Source organism: Etheostoma spectabile, chromosome 14, assembly GCF_008692095.1.
Source record: "Etheostoma spectabile isolate EspeVRDwgs_2016 chromosome 14, UIUC_Espe_1.0, whole genome shotgun sequence".
NCBI lineage: Eukaryota > Metazoa > Chordata > Actinopteri > Perciformes > Percidae > Etheostoma > Etheostoma spectabile.
In genome coordinates, this window is record NC_045746.1 from 18698511 (window position 1) to 18719225 (window position 20715).

At 39.9% G+C, this 20715-nt stretch overlaps 1 long non-coding RNA gene across 1 annotated transcript; it reads right to left on the bottom strand.

Moving 5' to 3' along the window:
- Nucleotides 1-2625: 2625 nt before the first annotated feature.
- Nucleotides 2626-4133, bottom strand: LOC116701519 (uncharacterized). Its single transcript, XR_004334929.1, has 3 exons — nt 4007-4133; nt 3745-3876; nt 2626-2821 (listed from the first exon to the last, which is right to left on the bottom strand). It is a non-coding gene; the product is annotated as an uncharacterized LOC116701519 (long non-coding RNA).
- Between the last annotated feature and the right edge of the window lie 16582 nt (nt 4134-20715).

Below are 20715 nucleotides of genomic sequence, written 5' to 3' on the forward strand. Positions count from 1 at the left end.
CCAACTCTCATCACATTGGACTCTGCATCTTCTCATAATACTAATAAGGTGGTGTTTTCATTGTTTTCCCTCCATTACTTTTTTTGAAAAACATTAAGACGCAGTTTTATTATTGTAAAGATATGGTGTTTCACATTATTTTCATTGCGTGTATATAACCTCATTGACCTGGACACATTGTATCTTTGCTCTTTCACCTGTTTCTCTCCAATGTACGATGTATATTATTTACTGTCAGAAAAATGAACTAGAGTTTGGTCCACACGAACTGCTGCTGTGCAGACTGTAGTTGAGTTAGGAGTTTTGCACTGTGACTCAGTTGTGCCCACTGTGGTTTAGCCATCTAAAAACGTAAATCAACACTCTTCCCCATCTGAAGCCTCATATCTGTCCTTTTCTCACGCTGTAACCGTTCCCTCTACATATATCTCATCTGAACACATTACTCTGGATACAACTGTTGGTTTCTACACCTGAACAGATCTTCGGTTTAGTTCTCATTCTTGATCTCTCTGGTCTCTTACAGATTGTGGCCTCGGTGAAGGTTTTGAGGGGCGGCCGGGGCAGATCCACATTTTTTCATCATCTTAAAGACAGAAATTATCACAACACCTCAAATGATAAAGTTTTATAGAGATTGGAAACATCCTGATACCACTCCTCCTCTCTTGTGCACTTGAGGGAAAGAGCACGTAGAGGTGTGTGTGTGTGTGGGTGGTGTGTGTGTGTGGTTGTGTGTGTGGTGTGGGTGTGTGTGTGTTTGTGTGTGTGTGTGTGTGTGTGTGTGTGTGTGTGTGTACGTGTTTGTCTTTGGTGCGTGCGTGCGTGCGCGTGTGTGTGCGTTAAGATACAATGCTGAACATCAGAGTGACAACATGTTCAACATGGCAATACTACCTTTTGCTATTGCACAAAAGTAACAGCTGATGCTGACGGGATAATCAGTTTTTGCAGGTATTTGGTCATAAACAAGGTTTGGACAAAGTGAAATTCTGACCCTGATGATGGCCCTAAAGGAAATGTAATGGATTATCAAAGTCATGAAATTCATCCTCTGGGGACATGATTGTGTGGGCAAAATTTAATGCCAATCCATATAATAGCTTTGAGATATTTTAGTTTGGACCAAAGTGGTGGACCACACCTGCCTAACAAACCTTTCCATATGCATCTACAAAACATCCCTCACCCATAGACTGTAAACACAAAGTCTTAATGAGTTACAGTGTTCCAGCAACAATCCAAAACTGTTATTTCACAGTGGTTAGGGTTCTCTAGCCAGTTATGCCATTGTTATCTGTATTGTTGCACACAAGGTTGATGAATAAAATAACCTTTATTGATACCCATGGTGAACATTTGAAATTTAATTTGAGAGAAAGAAGTGAGAAGAAAAAAACATAGGTGTGTGTGTGTGTGTGTGTGTGTGTGTGTTGTGTGTGTGTGTGTGTGTGTGTGTGTGTGCTCCCAGAAACCCCATCAGTCAGGTCTTTTGGCAACAGAACATTTACAGTACTTTTTAGCGGTGTTCCCCTCTGCTCCTCTCCACAGCCTTTACTGTCACAAGGATCGAAATGAGGAGAACGCCAGAACATGCAGATGTTTGCAATATCCTCTATCATGAACTCTCTCATAGGGCGGATCACCCTGCTCGATTTTCTGAGATAGAGCATGTAGCGTGTGCACTTGACATCATTTTTAATGTGTGCAGAAGATCTTAAAGGAAGAGGAGAGGAGGATGAGGAGGAGGAGGAGGAGAAAGAGGGGGTTGTAGTACACACAGAAAAAAAGAAAAAAAAAAAAAGGCGTCCGCTGTACCCGAATAAGCAGAACCGGTCAACAACATTAACAGCTTCACTTTTTAGATTTTCAAGTCAAGTACAATAACTTTTTCAGTTGTAGAGTTCTTTAAATGAAACACTTTTTAACTATAATACCTTTTGTTTTTTGATATATGCAGAGCATCATGGTGTCAGTCTTCTACTCCAAGCCGCAGTGAGGGTATAGAGGACCCACAAACTCCGGCTATCGGCTCCTCTATCAGCAGCAGATTGTTCACCCTGGCACGAGTCACTGGAGGCTCCCCTCGTCACTTCTGCTTGGCCTCCTAAATATTAAAAGCAGAAACAAGAACCAGCATTGTGTAAACCTGACAGAATTGTTTTTTAGTGTAGTTTTTACTCAGCAGATGTTAAGATTATGTCTTGACGTTCACCTGATTCCAGCTGGGGTCAGATGATGGGGGAGGAGGCCGGTGACGCCCATGGAAGAGACGTTGAAGCCGATGGACTGACTGAGGTGTTCCGGAAAGTGCTGCCTGACCCAGATCATCAGCGATGCTCTTCAACAACGTAAAAGTCCTCCTCCTGAGATGACAAAGGGAACACGTAAATGTACAAGAATCTGGATTATGGGCCAATGTTTACTGATTAGACATAAAAACAGTCTGTAATACAATATAAGCTCAGAAATTGTTGTTCTCCTCACTGTTGGTGTGTGGTGGTTTGCTGGACTGGAGGTTTCTGATTCCACCTCCACCGTTGGCCCGTAGATCTCCTCCTGCGCCGTGCGCCTCCATCCCCCGAATGTGTTAGTGATTCGGATCATATTGGGGGAATGTGAGAAAAGCAGCAAGGTTCTGGATCAGTTTTGCCAAAGAACTGATCCTCAGTCATGGCGGGCAGCTCAAAGGAGATGAAGAGAAGCGGGGAAGTTCGGATCTCCACCGGCTTAGTGCCTCTTAGTACGACCTTTATCATCTTGTAGTCCCGGTCGAAGTAGTTGGTTCCCACAGTGGCGTTCAATTGGGGGACGTATTGATCTGAAGGGATAACAGAAAGATAAAGATAGGTGCACCTAGATAGCACGCCTGGTTGAGAGTACAAAGGCTTAGTCCTTGCCGCAGGTTCAATTCCAACTTCAGCAGATTTGGATGAGAGTTTGTCCATGCATAAATACATAGCCTATTTGTATAGTGCTTTTTTCAAACAAACTTTTGTAGATACACTAATATAGCCTACAAGGCTATTAATAGGCTATAGCCTTCTCTATATGTAGCCTATTTTATATAAATATTCTATGTATATGTGTTAAACAAATACAAATGTACAACATCCGTACATTCTTATCACATTATACTACATTGTGAATTGAATTCAGAGCATCCTCTAATCAAATCTCCTGTGTGTGGGACTAAGATGGGAGGAGAGGAATTGAGGAGAGTAAGTGTGAAGTGTGAGTAAGTGAAGGCCATCTCAAAGCTCTAATTCCTGCCCTGAGGAGCGAGCATTGAGGAGAGATCACCAAGGAGCTATGAGCAAGGATAAACGAGAGAAGCCTTCCCAGAAGCTGTGCAGCTGAAAGTTGTTGCTAACTGCTCCCATTCAGCTGACACATTCATGTGACGCTTCAGAGGAAAGGATGTCTCATCCCTTTAAAAACCCACTTCCTTGTTTCCTCTCTCCTCTGTGATTTCCACGTTTCTTCCATGTTTCTTAGGTGGGACAGACTAAGATGTGAGGAAAGTAAGCAAGAGAAGAAACTGGGGGTGCAATGTTCTGTTCAGTTTTTAACCACATTTTTTTATCATTGATCATCAATTAAATGTAAAGACACATGACCAAAATGTGTACATGTTACTGCTTCTCCAAAATTGATTACACCTACAGCTTAAACCTAACGCCATAGTAAGATTGTGTCAAATAGATTTCAAAGGCCTAACCTGCCTGTGGAAAGCATTAGTACCTGCATAAATGGGCTTCTTAGGGTGTAGTCCGGGTTGTCGGGTTCCATTGAAGTTAGTTGGGACAACCAGCTTGGTGTCAACGTACACATCCAAACGCTGCGGCTGGAGTAGAAGACTGACACCATGATGCTCTGCAATATCAAAAAACAAAAGTATTATAGTTAAAAAGTGTTTCATTTAAAGAACTCTACAACTGAAAAGTTATTGTACTTGACTGAAAATCTAAAAGTGAAGCGGTAATGTTGTGACGGTTCTGCAGACCTCAGATGGATCAGCGTTAAGCATCATGAGGCGAAGTTTCTGAGGGTAGTGCTGGTGAAGAAGACCTCGAAGGAGCGACCGATGGCCACGATGCTGTGGAAGAGAGACACTCTCTTCCGGCAGGTGTAGCCTGAACAACCAACCGTGATCTGAGGACCCGGATGCAAAGACAACTGAATAAACACTTTCTGTTTTCTTCTTCAAACTGATTTTCAATTTTTTTTCCCCGGTTTTAATCATATACAGAGAATCAGAACTACAGGACAACTCACCGTTGATCAGATCCAAAAAGCCGTCTCCGAGCACAGCGACGGGGACAGACGCTGGTCTCTGTGTCAGAGTCCAGACTCTCAATCGCCAGCATGTGTAGTCACGCCCGAAACACTTGTAGCTCTGCCAGGAACTCATGTACGTGCGTCTGTCCTGATCACACCTAAGGAAAAAAGCAACCAAGCATTTAGGAAAATTAGTTTATTATTCATGATTTCTGATATACCTGTCAGCAGAGGGTAGTAACACAGGACAGTAAATGTTTAATGATTCTTCTTCTATTTCTCTCTTATCTTAACAATACAATGTTTGACTATGTATGGTTTCAAACACTAGCATAAAACCAATAAACTAATAATAATTTGAACTTTGTTTTTTATTTGCATTAATCTTTTTTCCTCCATTGATCACGCCTCTTGTGTGGAGCGATTGGTTCACAGGGATGCGACCCGTTGAGGTAAGTGAGCATGACTTTTGGGATGCGGTAGTCGCCCAGCCCTCTCTGGGATCACCCCCCACTATACTCAGACTGAGGCACCACAGCTCCCACTGCACCAGGAATGAACGTTCCAAGTCCTTAACAAAGGTCTTCTTTTTGCATCACAGTCCATGTCCACACAGTCAGATGGGTTCACTTTACTAAGTACAAAAAACATCAAGTTATCAACTTTATTTCACCAACCAAAGTTGTAATATAAGTGGTAAAGTGGTTGTTTAATTTCAAAAATATTTGTAGAGGTAAAAATACACTTGTACTGTCAGTTTAAATCCTACAGTACACTTAAGCAGCAACAATGAATAGATTGGCTTTGATCAGTTGCCAAGTTCAAAGAACACGAGATCTCAAAATTAGAATTTGATTTTTACAACTTGGAAGACATTTTAGATTATTCTTTAACACTAAAATCAAATAATATTTCCATGTTCCTTTAAAAACTATACCACTGTTTTCATTGCAGTATTCAGGTGTGTCTCCAATTTAAAAAAAAGATTTTTTACTGTATCTTGTATACAGAAATTGAATTGCAGATTTTGCAAGCTGGTATCTGTTGATTTACCTACATCGCCCTGTGGACGAAGACCTGGCCTGCTCTGTGCTGTCGATATCGTTAGCCTGAAACGTGCACAGGGTGCTGCAGGTCCTCGTTGATCGGGTTGGTGATGACACAAAGTAGTCTCTCAGAGCAGACGTCTTGGAAAAGGACGAATGTCGTGTTGAACAAGCAAAAGAAAGAGGAATAAGGAATATGTTAACTGTGAAGATGGCAAACATCTCCATCAATATATACTACTACACCACAGCTTAGACACTGGACTTTCATCAGTCCTTTTATCGTGTGTAGTTGTGTTCACTGATGGGGGTTGTTGGAGCATGTGTGTGCAGATCCAAAAGTCGGCCAACAGATTCCAGATCTGCCTGTACAGAGTGAAAACAGGGTCAGTGAGAAAAAAAGTGAGAAATTAAGGAAAATCCCAAAACATTCCAAGCCTTTCTCTCAGTCTAAGAATGGACGGTATCCAAATGAAAGCAGCCATGCTGTTTTAGCAGCACAGTTTGTACTGTACCTTGAGAGGCCTTGGGCTCGATGGCTGCTGCTGGTGACCATATTAAAGTCACTGCTGGACAAGTGGCTGAACAGTTGAAGCTTGGGCTGCTGCAACAATCAAGGATTCGGGAAAAGATGAGAACGAGGAATATGAAATCAGTATAAATGTAACTGAAACTAACTAGTCACTAAATTATATGTGACCAATATGAGAGGAAGTGGAAACTAAATAAACCCTTTCACCTGAAATGTGCAGTTTATCTGCGTACGCGTGGGAGAGAGAAGGAGGAGCGAAGATGAGAGGCATGATCCCATACCGTTGTCCACCAGGGTCACGTTGGAAACAATAACATCCATGGTCTGTGAAGGAGGGGAAGAACAGATGATGATCTTGTGTCATTCTTGTGAATAATCAAGGTTATCTTAATCCTGCTGCTCTTGGTTTATTTCAGTATCCAAAACTCAGCTGTTATAAATATTTCCTGGTTAAGTGACTAAAACCCAGTGATATTAAGACCAGAGTTTCAGATATAGTAACATAAAGAGTTCAGGTGCCGTTAACAAAAGTAATTTGCGAACACAGATTGCAAATGGTGGCAATGACACAAACCGCAGATACATTTATCAAGGCTTTGAATGCTAATAAATGACTTGCAAGTATGGCGTAACGTGAAAACAAATGATCTCTTATAGAAATTTGAAGAAAAGAATGGTAAATTAAAAGCTTAAAGTCCTTTACAGTCTAAAATACAGCAGGTGCTCATCTTACTCTGTTATCTGGTCTCTAGTGTGTATGAGAAATACCCACTTTTTATTTACTTTTCCTGACGCTTAACATCATTGGACCTCAAATTAAAAGGCCCAACTAGGCACTGTGATGCAGTTTTTTGTATCAGAACATTGTTTGTGGATGAATGAAGCCCAAAATGAAGCGTCTGTAAAAGAAGAAGTTCCGTATTGAGACCTGGAAGTAGATGCCGTAGTCAAAGCTCCTCCAGACGAAGAAGCCCTGAATGAGGCTGCAGCCCGGCAAACCATCTTGTTCAGATAGACTCGAACAGACCGCCGTGAGCTCATTGTGAATCCACTTCTCATTGTTGTTCAGATAACGCAGAGGTCACAGAGGAAAATAATCTGAGGACGCTTCTGTTCGCCATCTTTTTCAGTCTGGCACTCAAGACTATGAAATATGTCAATTCTATTTAATAGCACCTTTCATTATTTGTAAACCCAAATGTGATACATAAAAAAACGCATACAAATTAAAACAAAGCATTACTAGAAATAAGAAACACAACTAGACAATAACAAAACAAATAGAACATACAATGGCAACCACACACAGACCCAGACCCAGACCCGGACACACACAGTTATTAGTCAAAATCCTGAGACAATAAAAAGGTTTTGAGTTTGCTTTTGAATGAGGACACGGTTGTGCTGGATCACAGGTATCAGGCGAAAGGTTTGTTCAAAGAGCAGGTCACAGTAACCGAAGGTCCCCTCACCAGACTGAATCTAATTTCAGGTAAAGCTGAAGGTCTCTGTTAATGACCTGAGAGGCCTGATGGGGTGTGATCAGTGAGTAAGTCAAGAGATGGTACTGAGGAGCTTAACCTAAGTGCTAAAGACTTTAGTTTTATATGTCTAAAGTGATAAAATGCTGTTTGGTGATATTGGTGATGTGATTTTCAAAATTGAGATCAGTAAAAAATGAATGCCAAAGTTTTGACTTGTTCACTTTATTTAGAAAGAGGGCATCCAGGTGTAGAAAATCTTTTGTCTATCATTTTTAGGACCAACCCCGAGAATCTCAGTCTTGTCTGTATTTAGCTGGAACAGGTTTTTGGACATTCAGCAATTCATTTTGTTAATGTGCGGTACTAGTTGTTAATAGAACTGAGATCATGGAGGAAATTAAGTAACTGTTTTTACTGGCATATGATGGTAGGATATATGTGTGTTTCTTAATGATTTACCAAGCGGGAGCATGTGACTGAGTAATGGCTAAGGACGACCCTTGGTTACCCCAGAAAAGATTTTCTTTCTGTAGATTTAAAACTACCTATTGAAACATGAAAACTTCTTTCCTTCAGTTGATGAAAACCAATTAAAAACAGGGCCGTTAAGCCAACAGAGACGTGGAGCCTTTATATAAAATATCATGGTCAACCAATCAAAAGCAGCAGTGAGATAAAGTAGAACTAAAGCTGAAATTTTCTGTGGTCAGTGTTTTTATGAGAGCTGTTTCTGTGTATGATTCGTTTGAATCCTGATTTATTTATTATTATTTATCATATACAGTTTATTGTGATTTGAAAGATATTTTCTATAGTCAGAACAACTGCTAGACTTTAGGCACTGAATTACTTTCTAGATCTTTGAAGTAGACAGGTGAGAATATTGACATGAGCTGCAACAATAATTTGGGTGAGGGATGAGCGAGGCTAGATTTTATTGTCGCAATAAATTGTTATTTGTTATATTATCTTAATATGAGATACTTTCTTCAAAAAAGACAGCAAATTCATCACATTTAATTAACCTGACATGATTGAAACCTCAAAAAATATCAGGCAGCCAGAAAGTCCACTATCACTTGGTAAATCATTTCTGTCACCGGACATGGTTCACCATCGATACGATAAGCGATCTCTCGTAACCTGCCACAATGTTATGCTGCAGCACAACGTTTATCCCCTCATTGACCTGAAAAAAACAGTACAGACATAAATGCAGCAACAGGTTGTAATAAATAAGTGGTTTTATTGTATTTTGAGAGGAGGACCTCAATGGCAGCGTTTCCATTGTGTGTAGGATGTCTCTGTATTCGGTCATCATGACCAGGTCCTCCTCAGTTTTATTGTTGTGCCCCAAATTCTGAAACCTGGACAGGGAATGGATTTATACTTAAAGAGTTCCTGTTCAGTGCTGGGGATATGGCCCATGTGTAAATGAAGAGGATGGTTAATCATTTTTGAGAGTTCAGTGTTTACCTCTCCCACAGTGCGGTAGACAACGTTAGCGTCAACGTTCAGTTTGTCTGTCCAAAGACTCGATGGCTGGAGCAAAGCCGTCATGGAAAGCACAACCCGAATGTACGTATCAGTTTCCTGAAACCTTTCAACAAAAAAAACACATATCATTTTGCATTTTACAAATTTAACACGATCTCTCCTCATTAGGTAAACAGCACAGAGTGGTCATGTGAACTCTGCTTCTGTTGTAGATAATATATAAAGACTTTCGAGCTCGTGATCCAGTTACATGATGTAGAACAAATATTAGTTTGGGTCATTCTTTCTGTACATTTTTTTTGATCCTCATTGTCATACTGATAACTTACTTCATTTACTGATACAAAACAGAGTTTCCCCCTGAAAAGTTCTTATTTGATGAAGGCTGTAACTGGTAGTTTAAAAAAACGTCATATTACTTATTAAAAATACAGTACAAAAAATATCAGTGGCTTAGGTCTGGTGGGGGGCAACTCGGGCCTGGTGGGCACAAGGATTGCAATAAACTGGAGGAAACATTGTAAAACTTTTACTCTTACTTTTCTGAAGTAAGTAGTCTTTATTTAAAAATAGTATAAAACTTAAAAATCCATACTTTTTGAGAATCATAATTCTCATTCATACAATTAAGTGGTGTGTGTGTGTGTGTGGTGTGTGTGTGTGTGGTGTGTGTGTGGTGCATGTTGCTGTACTCCCAAGGTTGAGGAAAGCCACAGAGTAACGAGGGTCTGTGTAGTCGGTCCAGCCTTCTGACCAGAGCGGAAGAACTCACATTCCTGATCTGAGCCTTGCCTTTAGCCATAAAACATTAAACATGCTTAATGTGTTAAATAGACTGAGGGCAAACCCTCACCAAGGCTGAGTATGAAGTACATCTATGGACTCATATTGTGGAGTAATAAGAACAATAAGGAATAGTAAAACATTTAAATAATAAATGATTCAATCTTAATTTGGGAGACACTACAATCTTTAAGAACATAGCTGATGATTATGGCTACTACATACATTTTTATATAAACAATGAATAAAATCAAGTGTTAGTCAATCTAAACGGCTAGTACTCAATGCGACTGATCACGATCAAGAAGGGTTTCTATGGCCGGATTGTCTAGGACTCGCTGGTCCAGGTGTCTTTATTAGTTATAATAATATTGGAGGAAAGTGAACACTGGCCACCTGGTAACCAACACCACTAGATTAAATTTGCCCGCCCTGCATCTGCATTACTGTAACAAACAAAGGTGTTCGCCAATTTTGCCAAATCAAATTTGATTATAGAAATCACCAGGAACAAGACTTTTTTTTTGTTCTTGGACTCTCGTCTTGACTCAGCTTGAAACTTTTTGTCTTGGACTCAAACTCTTTGGACTTGGTCTTGACTTAGTCTCAACTAGCCTGGTCTTGGACTCGACAAAGGTGGTTTTGACTACAGCCCTGCTGAGACGCTTCTGTATGTGGAAATCAGCCACTTAAACCGGTTTAAATACATAGTCATATACTCTACCTACCTTTATATGATTCCGGCCCAGGAGTAGGTGCCCACCAAAAGTTGGCCGAAGACTCCGATCATTTGGAACTACTGACCGATGATCTTAATGTTTCTGGTAACGAGACGACATCAGCTGCCAGAGTGTAGGAGAACGGTGTACCAGAGACGGCATGAGTCTCACCTGAAGCGAGAGAGAGAGAGGGAGGGAAGAGAGAGAGAGAGAGAGGAGAGAGAGATAGAGAGAGAGAGATGAGAGAGAGAGGGAGAGAGAGAGAGAGAAGTCAGGATAATGTTAAGAATATCATTCTCAACTCTGTAGGAAGTTGCTGTGTCTATAGAGATGTTGAACTGACCAATATGGGGTGGGTCAAAGGTGGTTCAGGGTCAGATACGGCCGTCTGCTGACACGACGGTGATTGACGTTTTCTGTCTCCGCGGTTGTAGCTGGTGGTGGAGGTGACGACCTCGTCTCCAACCTACACAAACAACAAACCACAAGCAGACATGGAAACACATGGCTGAAATAGCTTGGAGGGTCACACTATTAGATTTTTTCAGAACTGAGGCACTCACACACATAAAAGTAATGTTTGATTATGTTGCTTTAAAAACTCTTACATTTTAAATACAAACACAAAGTTATAGTAAAAGAAAGAACGCTGACCTGACAGTCCACAGACTGCGACAGGTCAGAGTGTTGGATCAGCGTCAGCAGTGGCAGCCAGTGGTGTGGTAAACGTGTGGGTTGTCCGTACAGCTCCAGTGACCAAACACACCTGTTGGACAGTAAAATACACACAGAGTAAGTTCTGAAAACATATGGCAACATACAGACCATTCTTCTGGGTGGAATTTCTTATTTATGTAATAATATCCCTTCTCATAGTTAGACAAGACATTACATGTATATTATTAGAGATGATAAAGTGTACATTCACAATGAGCGCAAACAGCTAACAGTTACAGCATTTTAGTTTTTTAAATTATCACACTTGACAAAGTTATAATTGAAATTGTAACTGTATTAAGGTGCCATTATAAAACCAAATATGCCTAACTTATCTGATAATAAAATAATTTTAAATATTATTTTATGATTTATTTAAGTTTTTTGGATAGGAGCTTTAGATTTGAAGTAATCAGTAGCAGTACACATATATTTCCTTAGAAACTCTAGTTATATTGTGTGTTAAAAAAGATTTATAAATCTATCTAATGTATCTATTTATTATTTGGTCTTTTCTTTTCTCCCTCCCCGTCCTCCCACTTTGCCTCAATTAATTGTTCTTCACTTTTTTTTTTACATACACGCACGTGTGTGTGTGTAGACATGTATATATACTGTATATAGGAATATGTGTAGGTACTATGGTATATATATCTATTTTTTTATTTTTTTACATCCTTTTGCCTTCATGGTATTGGTATATCTAAACCTGTACATATTTTTTCCTGATTAGTTTAAAATAGAAGTAAAAACATGTACATAGTGTATATATATGCACAATATTTAATTTTCTATAGTAAATTATAAAGTGTGAAAATGTTGTTGCTCTCAGGAAAAGTTTCCTTACCCAGGACTTTGGATCCCTGGTTTGGTCCGTTAGGCAGAAGCCATTCAGGCGTGCGGTGGTTCCCTCTCAGTTTGATGTGCAGCTGACCTCTGAACGGTTCGTCAGCCCATCCTGCAATCAGCCTGCCGCCCTGAAACAGCAGGAGACGCACACATCACTCACTGAACATACTGTACTGAACCAGGCTCTTACTTGCAATTCTATTGATTTGGGTGGAAATTTAGGGGATGTAACAAAGTGATGTACTTTACTCAAGTAATGACATTTTGAGATACTTGTACTTAATTGAGTATTTCCATTTATTTCTATTTGTGTATTTCGACTAAAATTAGCTCCACCTTTAAGAGTTGCAACAATTAAAGCAATAAACACATTACTGCATCAATACTTATAATCCTTATACATAAATATTCTGAATACTGCCCACTACTGATTGATTTTGTTTGATGTTGTTGAAATTTAATTTTCTCCACAGAGCCTTGTGTGTTGCTGAGGTGAAATAAACGACTTTTAACAGCACAAAATCTGTTTTGGCACACCCTCCTGAAATACATTTTGAAGAAAACAACTTAAAAAACAATTTTTTGCATTTTTATAGTGATAATCAAGATAATCATGAAAGGAGAGTGATAACTGATCACATGACCTGGATGGAGATGTAGACGGCGTCTACCACCACACTTCTGTATTCGGAGCAGCCCGAGCGCGTTCCAGACGATGAGCTGTTTATGTAGTCGGGGATTTCAAGAACTCCAAATATCGTAGCTTTGTGAGGGAGGAGTGTTGATGTCCAAAACAAGCCACTCCACTGTGATTTAAAGTGAATACAAAAGTATTATACACTGTATACAATGAACATTTCTACATTAGTGTCTTTTCTTCTGCTTATTTTAACTGATTCTCATTAGGTGTACTCTAGGCATACCTGCGGGATGATCACATCAGCGCCCTCTATTGGTAAAGCGTAGTTATTTTCAGCTGAACTATTCCAGAAAGAGGCATCCGACCACAGACTAGAAAGAACACACAAAACAAATAACTTTTTAAATGGTCAACATAAAAAAAACGTTTTGTAATAGATTAGGATATTATGATTATACTAAGAAAGATTTTGAAGCAGACTTTAACTTGTAAGCCTAACCCATTTTTAATTATTGTATTACTTAAGAAATACAGTAAACTGATAGACATAAATGAGCTGAACACTTCTTCTATTGTCTGTCATTCTTCCTGGTATGGCATGAATAACATGTACCATATACCACAGCTAGTGACACTTAATGCATTTGCAGTTTTTATGTTTGATCATGGGGTGAAGCATTCAATCAATTCCATTCGATTAATTCAATTCAATTTTATTATAGTGTCAAAATCACAACAAGAGTTATCTCAGGACACTTTACAGATAGGTAGGTCTAGACCACACTATAATTTACAAAGACCCAACAATTCCTTCAAATACGAATTGGCAAGGAAAAAATTCTTTTAACAAGGAGAAACCCCGGACAGACCAGACTCTTGTGGGTAGCTACTGACACTGTCGTTTGAACAGAGAGACACTGATCAGGTATACAGAATATATTTATAATAATTATAGCAGCGACATGATGCACTCAACAATAGAACTAAGATAATATTGTAACAAGATGCATATAGTTAATCAACAGCCCGAGGTAAACAGGTGTGTGGCAAAGGGGAAAGATACAACTTTCACATGTGTTAGTGGCTCGTCAATGATATTGTTTTATTAGTGGTAGTTGGAAAACAGAATGAAACCTACCTAAAATTATATGGACCAAACTGAAATATACCTGGTCGTGGTGAGCATGCACCGTCATAAAATAAATGGGTCACCAAACTGAAGATATTTAATGTAAGGACATTGATTATTGGCAGCCAAAAACATGCATCAAAGCAAGTTCTTGTCTTACCGCTTTGGCCTGGGTTGGTAGGTCTGTTTTAAAAGGCAGGTGAGGGGGGTAAGGTGTAAGTGGGGCGTGTGGCTGGAGGTGGTTCGATAGTGTTGGGTAGAAGTAGTAATAGACAATGAGGTTCACGCGATGTCCATCAAGAGCGGTCAACGCTGCCAAGACGATCTGCTGTTGTCTTCCAGATACTGCAGACACAACAAACAACTCAATCCACGAATATTTTGCTGAAGTTCTTCAAAAATATAAGGAACTAAGAAAACATGAACTCCAATTTGAGGTATAATGAATCAATGGCTTGCTGTGATTTAAGATGCGGATTTAGACTATAAAACAATTACGCTGCTCATAAAAATGAGGCCAATATTTTTGGTTTTGGGTGGTCTCAACAGATTTCAGCAGTTTCCCCTTGTGAAAGACAGACTCCCTGATTATGTAGAGGTACAATAACAAAGTCATACTTTTTTTCAAAATTTTTTTTAGTCTTTCAAATATAAAAACAACAAAAAAAATGTTAAGTGACAATATCTTGTTTTGTCTGACCTACAGTTCAAAAAACCCATAATAAAAAACAGCAATCAGCAAACTTTTTCATACTACTAATACACTGAAATAGCCTGAAAATCAAGTAATCCCTATAAAATATGTCTAACCGATGTAGGGAGGATGGTTGGAGGTCAGTTGAAGTGCCAGTCTCCATTCTTGTTGTTGCTATAAGCTCAGCGGTGTTGAGAACCACTTCCTCCAATCGTGATGTGGAATGGTGGACTCGGTGAAGTTGTGGTTTGATAATACACTATTGATCGGACTGTGAGAGGAGAAAAAGTACAAGAACATAATATTGTTTGAGATTTGAGTGTACAGTACATTATTCAGTATGTCCTAATATTTTGCTATATGACATCAAGTGGCGGATCTTTACATACCTTGAACCTAGAACAACAGCATAAAATAGATGTAGGTGTTTGACCAAATTGCGGAAGTTCCAGTTGTAGATTTGTTAGAGGGCAGCAAGGTATCTGCCAATATCACTGGTGCCTTTAATAGTGAGATAAAAACATTTTATATTCTATATTAAAGCAGGTATATTTATTTGGCTTTACAGTAAACCATATTAGCATTTTATAAGGCCAGACACAGCAGTCAAATATATTATTTGTGTATAGAATTGGATAAGATAGCGTCTCTAAAAGTGGTTTTCAATAAGAATATATAGAATTTTACAAAACATTACAGTACTGTAAAGAGGTTTTCTCTAAATGAGAACTCTGAGCCGAAAATCTCCATTCCGTAGTACTTGCCTAACACCAAACTTCTCGGTTTGATTATAGAGTGATAATACCAGATATCCAAAATGCAAAAATCTTTGACTCTAATATGACAACAAAATTAAAACAAATTTGAACCGGTTTAAACGACATTCAGATTTGGTTCTGGAAATGTATGCAATTAGTGATAAAAATTAACATATGCAAATTAACATAAATACAAGAACATTTATAAGTGTTTTTCATGTCAGTATTTGTCAACAATAATAACTTCTACTTCAGTCTGCTCACAAGTATATTAGAGTGTTATAAACATTCATTAAATGTCTAGGCACTTTTACAAATGCTATATAGTGGGGGGTTAATGACTATGTCATTTTAGTGTTTTTGTAATAATTTTGTATAATGATTCTTAAATGAACTGTAACACGAAATGAGACTAACAATGAAAAGAGCGCTATTTTTAAGTAGTTTTTATTAGAGGAACAGAACAACTAAAAGCTAAGAGGCAAAGGGGAAAACGCAAGCAACTTCAATTACAATTATGGGATGTAAATTATTCCAACCCACCCCGAACTGGCCCTCAGGTATGTTATTTGTCAATTTCTTCATAAATAAACTTTAAAATGCGCGCTGTGTTGTAAGTCAGTAACCAAGATCATACTTTCCCTTTGATTTGCACCTGGTTTTTATTTCTAGCTTTTTGTGTTGGCCTAATATTTTGCTTGTCCCCCTTTCCCCTGTACTTTTGTAAAATGTACGTGGGCTTCATGAAATGCCCTATAGAATCTAAGATATTATCACCTTCGTGCTACAAGTATCTTTAATGCTTTGGGCATGGTGACACAGTGATAGTGACAACGATTACCCAGTTTAGCTAATGAGACATCCAACGAAGTCTAAGTTACCGTATGCTGGAACTTTTCCCTTATCGTAAATTAATGTTTTTTTTTTCTTGAGCATTCATTCGTGTTAACATGATTTGGGGCAGCAAAGACCCCTATGGAAAAGTTTTACAACTTTTTGGGTTGTATCCTTGTTTATGATTCAATTTTAAGAACATGTTGTTTTTGTCAAGTGCTTTATAGTTTATTTATAAATGGTTCGCAGTAGATTCATGACAGGACGTATACTCCACTCCCCACTAAGCACCAGTAGAGGAACATAAGAAAAAAGTTACTGCTGCTACACAAACAACAACTGACAACGTTAAAGCAGTCATACATTGTGAGTTGGTTAACAGACCTGAAGCAGCTTGGTGATGAGGAGGCGATCCACAAACGTGGAAATTGACGTTGTGGTTGCACACAGTGCCAGAAAACCTTACGCTCCACTCTGCACTAATGGAACAGTGAGCGGGTCAGCAAGGGGCTCGAAGGCAGACGCTGTGTGTTGAGTTTTAAAAACAAGAAAAACATGAGGGACCGACTAAAGGTAAGAGAAAATGTTATCAACACGGAAATGAGAGGACATAATCTGGACTAAAGTGATTTAGGGTTCTGCGGCGGGTCCACGCAGCCTTTTGCTGTGCACTACATAAGCGGCCTGAAGTTATAACTTGATGCATTTGGTTTGTGCGTCTGAGTTGGAATGTGGTGTGTGGGGAGTTGAGTGATAGAGCGAGGAAAAAGTGAGAAGTGACAGGGTTAGACTTCAGCGATGCGCCCCTCTAGGAGGTCATATTGAGAAAAACAAAGTGTCTGCCCCTGTCTTTTTGGACCACAGGTGGGAACATCTGCAGCACGGGGAAGAAAAGCTAACCACCCGTTGATGTCATGTTGTTTATGAGAAAGAAGGAGAAACAAGGAAAGATTACCAAGGCCACAGTATAAGGCGTAGGTCCAGTTGTCAGCTTCGTATCTCCACTACTAATACTTGTAGCAACGCACTGGTTTTAGCAGAAAGGATAAATCAAGGCTTAGGAGAAATACGTGCCCAATTACATAAGGACTGAACAGTAAGCGACTAAAGAGACCTGTGAGGGGAGTCCATCAGTTGTCCACCACTGCACCTATGCCTCCACCTGGATGGCCTTGTTCGGGAATTGTACAATACTGGTAACCACTAAACCTGAATAGCCCCAGCCACCACCATGATTTCCCACGTACCACTCGAGTGAGGCTAGTCCAATGGCTGCGCTCAAAAACTAGTCTGATTGAAGTGATGACTTGGTATTAAAAACACTCAGACCATCTCCAGGGAGCGATGACACCGCCGTGTGCTGCTGGTAGTCCTTTCCAAGTCCGCGAGCTCATCCACATAGCCACAATGGTGCTGTAGTTGATATGGTCGCCCACCTCCTCTCCAAAGTTTCTAAAGCCCATGCATGATCGCTTGGCTTCCAATACCAGATTTCTCATTGTTGTACCATGAGGCTACGCTGTTGAAAACTGCAGGCCCCCTTGTACCCACTCTGCACCTTCTCACATTCGACGGTTGTGAGGATTTGAAGACAGGACTGGCCAAGGGGGTTTGGTATGTAGTCATCTCCGTTTCTCATGGGAAGAAATCTGCAAAGATCCAAAGCCAAACCAGCCCTGCAGGTGAACGGTGTGTTGTAACACTCCCAAGGTAACCCGCTTCTGACGGATGTTTGGTCAAAAGGAGGCCATCAGGGTGCTCGTGCAATGGCGGTGTACCAGAAGCCAAAGTGGGTGCCTCCGGGGCGGCGTTGTGGCGGATGATGTTGTTAGGGTTAGTGACCCAGTAGGCTGCAAGTGACGTCGTCCGTTCAAGCAGGTGGTGCTTTGTTTGGACACACACAGCCAGGTTGTACTTGCAGGATGTTCTTGCTTCTCAATGACCTCCTCGATAAAGAAGGCACCGCACCCATGATGTCGTAGATAACGTGTGTCACCAGCAGCCGGTGATTGTTGTGAATGGTACAGCCCTGTAAAGGTTGGTGATGCACCACCTCGCACATTGACTGTAGTGACGTTCCCATCAGGATGCCAGTGTGATGGGATAACGTTCCAGCATGAAGGCCTGTCCGGCATGGTAGACCGCAATATGAAAACATAAAGTTATCATTTCAATTTGTGTAAAAGCACAGCACACGCAAGGAAAAATAAGAAGAAAGAGCGTATATGGAAAGAAAGATCTAAAAAAAAGTTATAACCTGATTAAATTATCTGTAAAGAAAGACAGAAGTGTAGCAGAGAGAGTCTGAATGTCTACCTCAAACTATTCTGTCTGTCACTATTGCAGATTATCATTTGGTCCGGGTGCGGGTTTGGGGAAAGAAGATGCGCCTCCAAATGTCCGGTAACCGACCTCCTCGTCCAAACCTACCTTGGAAAGGTTTGGGTGGCGAATTTCACCTGCAGACACGGGACAGTAATGTATAATACTGTGTCTCCTAAGATAACATGACATCATACTGTTTTGTCAGGTATTAACTAAACTCTAAACTTCATTAAAAATATATTTGGTAAAAAAGCTATTAACTTTCCAATTAATAAAGCTTACCTCCAATTCATGCAAAACACCTGCGTTGTGTAAGCTAAAGTAGGCTGGAACATTAAGAAATTAGAAGTTAATTGATAACCCAGCCTAAGACACTGTAGTAACACAACCTTCCGTTTATCTGAGAAAGAAAACAATTTTTATGCTTTAAGTTGCCAGTCTACAATACACGAATATTCCTCTTCAGTAGTAAACATTCTAACCAACTGAAAACATATACAGACTGTAAAGATATGTTGGTGTGACCTAGAAAGTTGTTTAATTAAATATAATTTATATTTACAGATTCATTAGTGGCTGATATCTGTTACTTTGTAACAGCGCTTACGTCAGGAAAGTTAAATCAGAAAAGTTTAAACCCGTTACTGTTGTCAAAGCGCATGGGCAGGCTTCGATCTTGGTGTCCCATTTTGGTTTTGGGCCTGTTACAACAATTTCCGGTGAGGCACCCCACTCAGCTCGCCCTCAAACACCGTAACCTCGGGCCAGCGTGACGTCCCCACCGAGGTTTTTGTACTTGAGCGGTTTCGGCAGGTTTTTACATTCTTCCATCAGCCGACACGTCTTAGTCAAGCCTCCTCACCTCGTGTTCCTCTCTCTGGCTGTGCATGCAAACAGAAGATAAATCCTTTTCTACCTGCTCTCTATAATGTGTTCAAATCACCCACAGGTTATCTGGCCTACGATGTTATTATATACCAATGATGCCCTCAAAATAGCAAGCACAGACAGTTTGCTTACCTTTTGACTGTACATTCCATCAATGGGCTGAACAGGATTGCCATTCAACACATTGTAAGAAATTGCATCTCCAACCTCTGGTATGTGGCAGTTTCTTTAAACCAATCACAATCGTCTTGGGTGGCACTTAGTGCCGGACACAGGTAAAGTGCCTCTGCAAAATAGTATAAGCTTAGATACATGATTTTAATCTACACTGTACTGTGGCTGTGAAGCACATGCAATGTTCCTCCTCCGCTTCCATGGCACTGCCTTCACTCGCTTTAGTGTGGGAGCCGTTGGTGCCGTCTGGTGCAAGTGGGTCCAGGACAGGAACTGGCGATGACTAGAAAACCACATTATTTACATCTGAGGAAGGTGTCTCCATAACATCACTTTAGGAACCATAAGACTGAAATGCCATCGCTGTCGTGAGTATAATGAAACGGAACTCAGTTGTTTTGTTTTTAATATTTGAGTCACCAACATTACAGGTTTACTGGGGTTTTTGTTACTGTGTGTGTGTTGTACTAGATCATGGTTGGAAGAAAAATCAAAAAAGTATTCTGATCCTTTACTTACATGCAACAAAGGTACAAAATACTTCATAACACGGTAAACATTATATTTATAGTAAAAGAACATAAGTTATCGCAAATACACTAAGTAACAAAGATTGATATGCCAAATTGCCCGTGTCATAGTGTTATTTATATGTACATTTATTATCACTGACCATTAATGGAAGGCAGTATGATCAAGTTGTTGAGTGTGAGCTTATCTTTATTGAACTTTCAATTTGGTTTTTTATTAGACAGAGCAGACACCAACACTCGTGTTCCAGTTTATAGCTAAGCTAAGCTAATACCTGCTGGATACAGATACGATGTGTCAGTGTTGGCTTGTGTTCATACCATGCCAGGCCAGCACCATTCCCTCTGACAGCCACGTTTTGGCTCCAATGAACAGGGTTCAGGGACGCACAAGTGTCCAAGGAAGTGTTTAATGGCCTTTGTGCTGGAATGGCGCCCCCTCCTGGCCGACTTGATCGCGTCCACCGATCGTGATCAGATGTTTTTCTGCCCTGTGCAGCCTCAATGCGCTTCATCAAACACCAAGTCCCTCTGAGGACAAAAGAAAATCAAAGAACAAAGACAAGTAGAACGATAAATAGACTGATAAGACACAACATGAAATTACTTAAGTACACATATAATACTAGTAACTCGATAAAACTCTAAATTCAGAAAAGGTTGTCATAAAAAATTCAACACCTTATCCAGTGTTATCTACAATTTTTTTTTGTGTACTCTCTGTACTATATTAAACACATATGTTTTAACTTTTTACTAAGTCTTGAGTGACCAAGAGATGATAAAAAAACTAATGTGTAAATACAGAAAAGAGGAGAGAAATTGAAATCAGTCT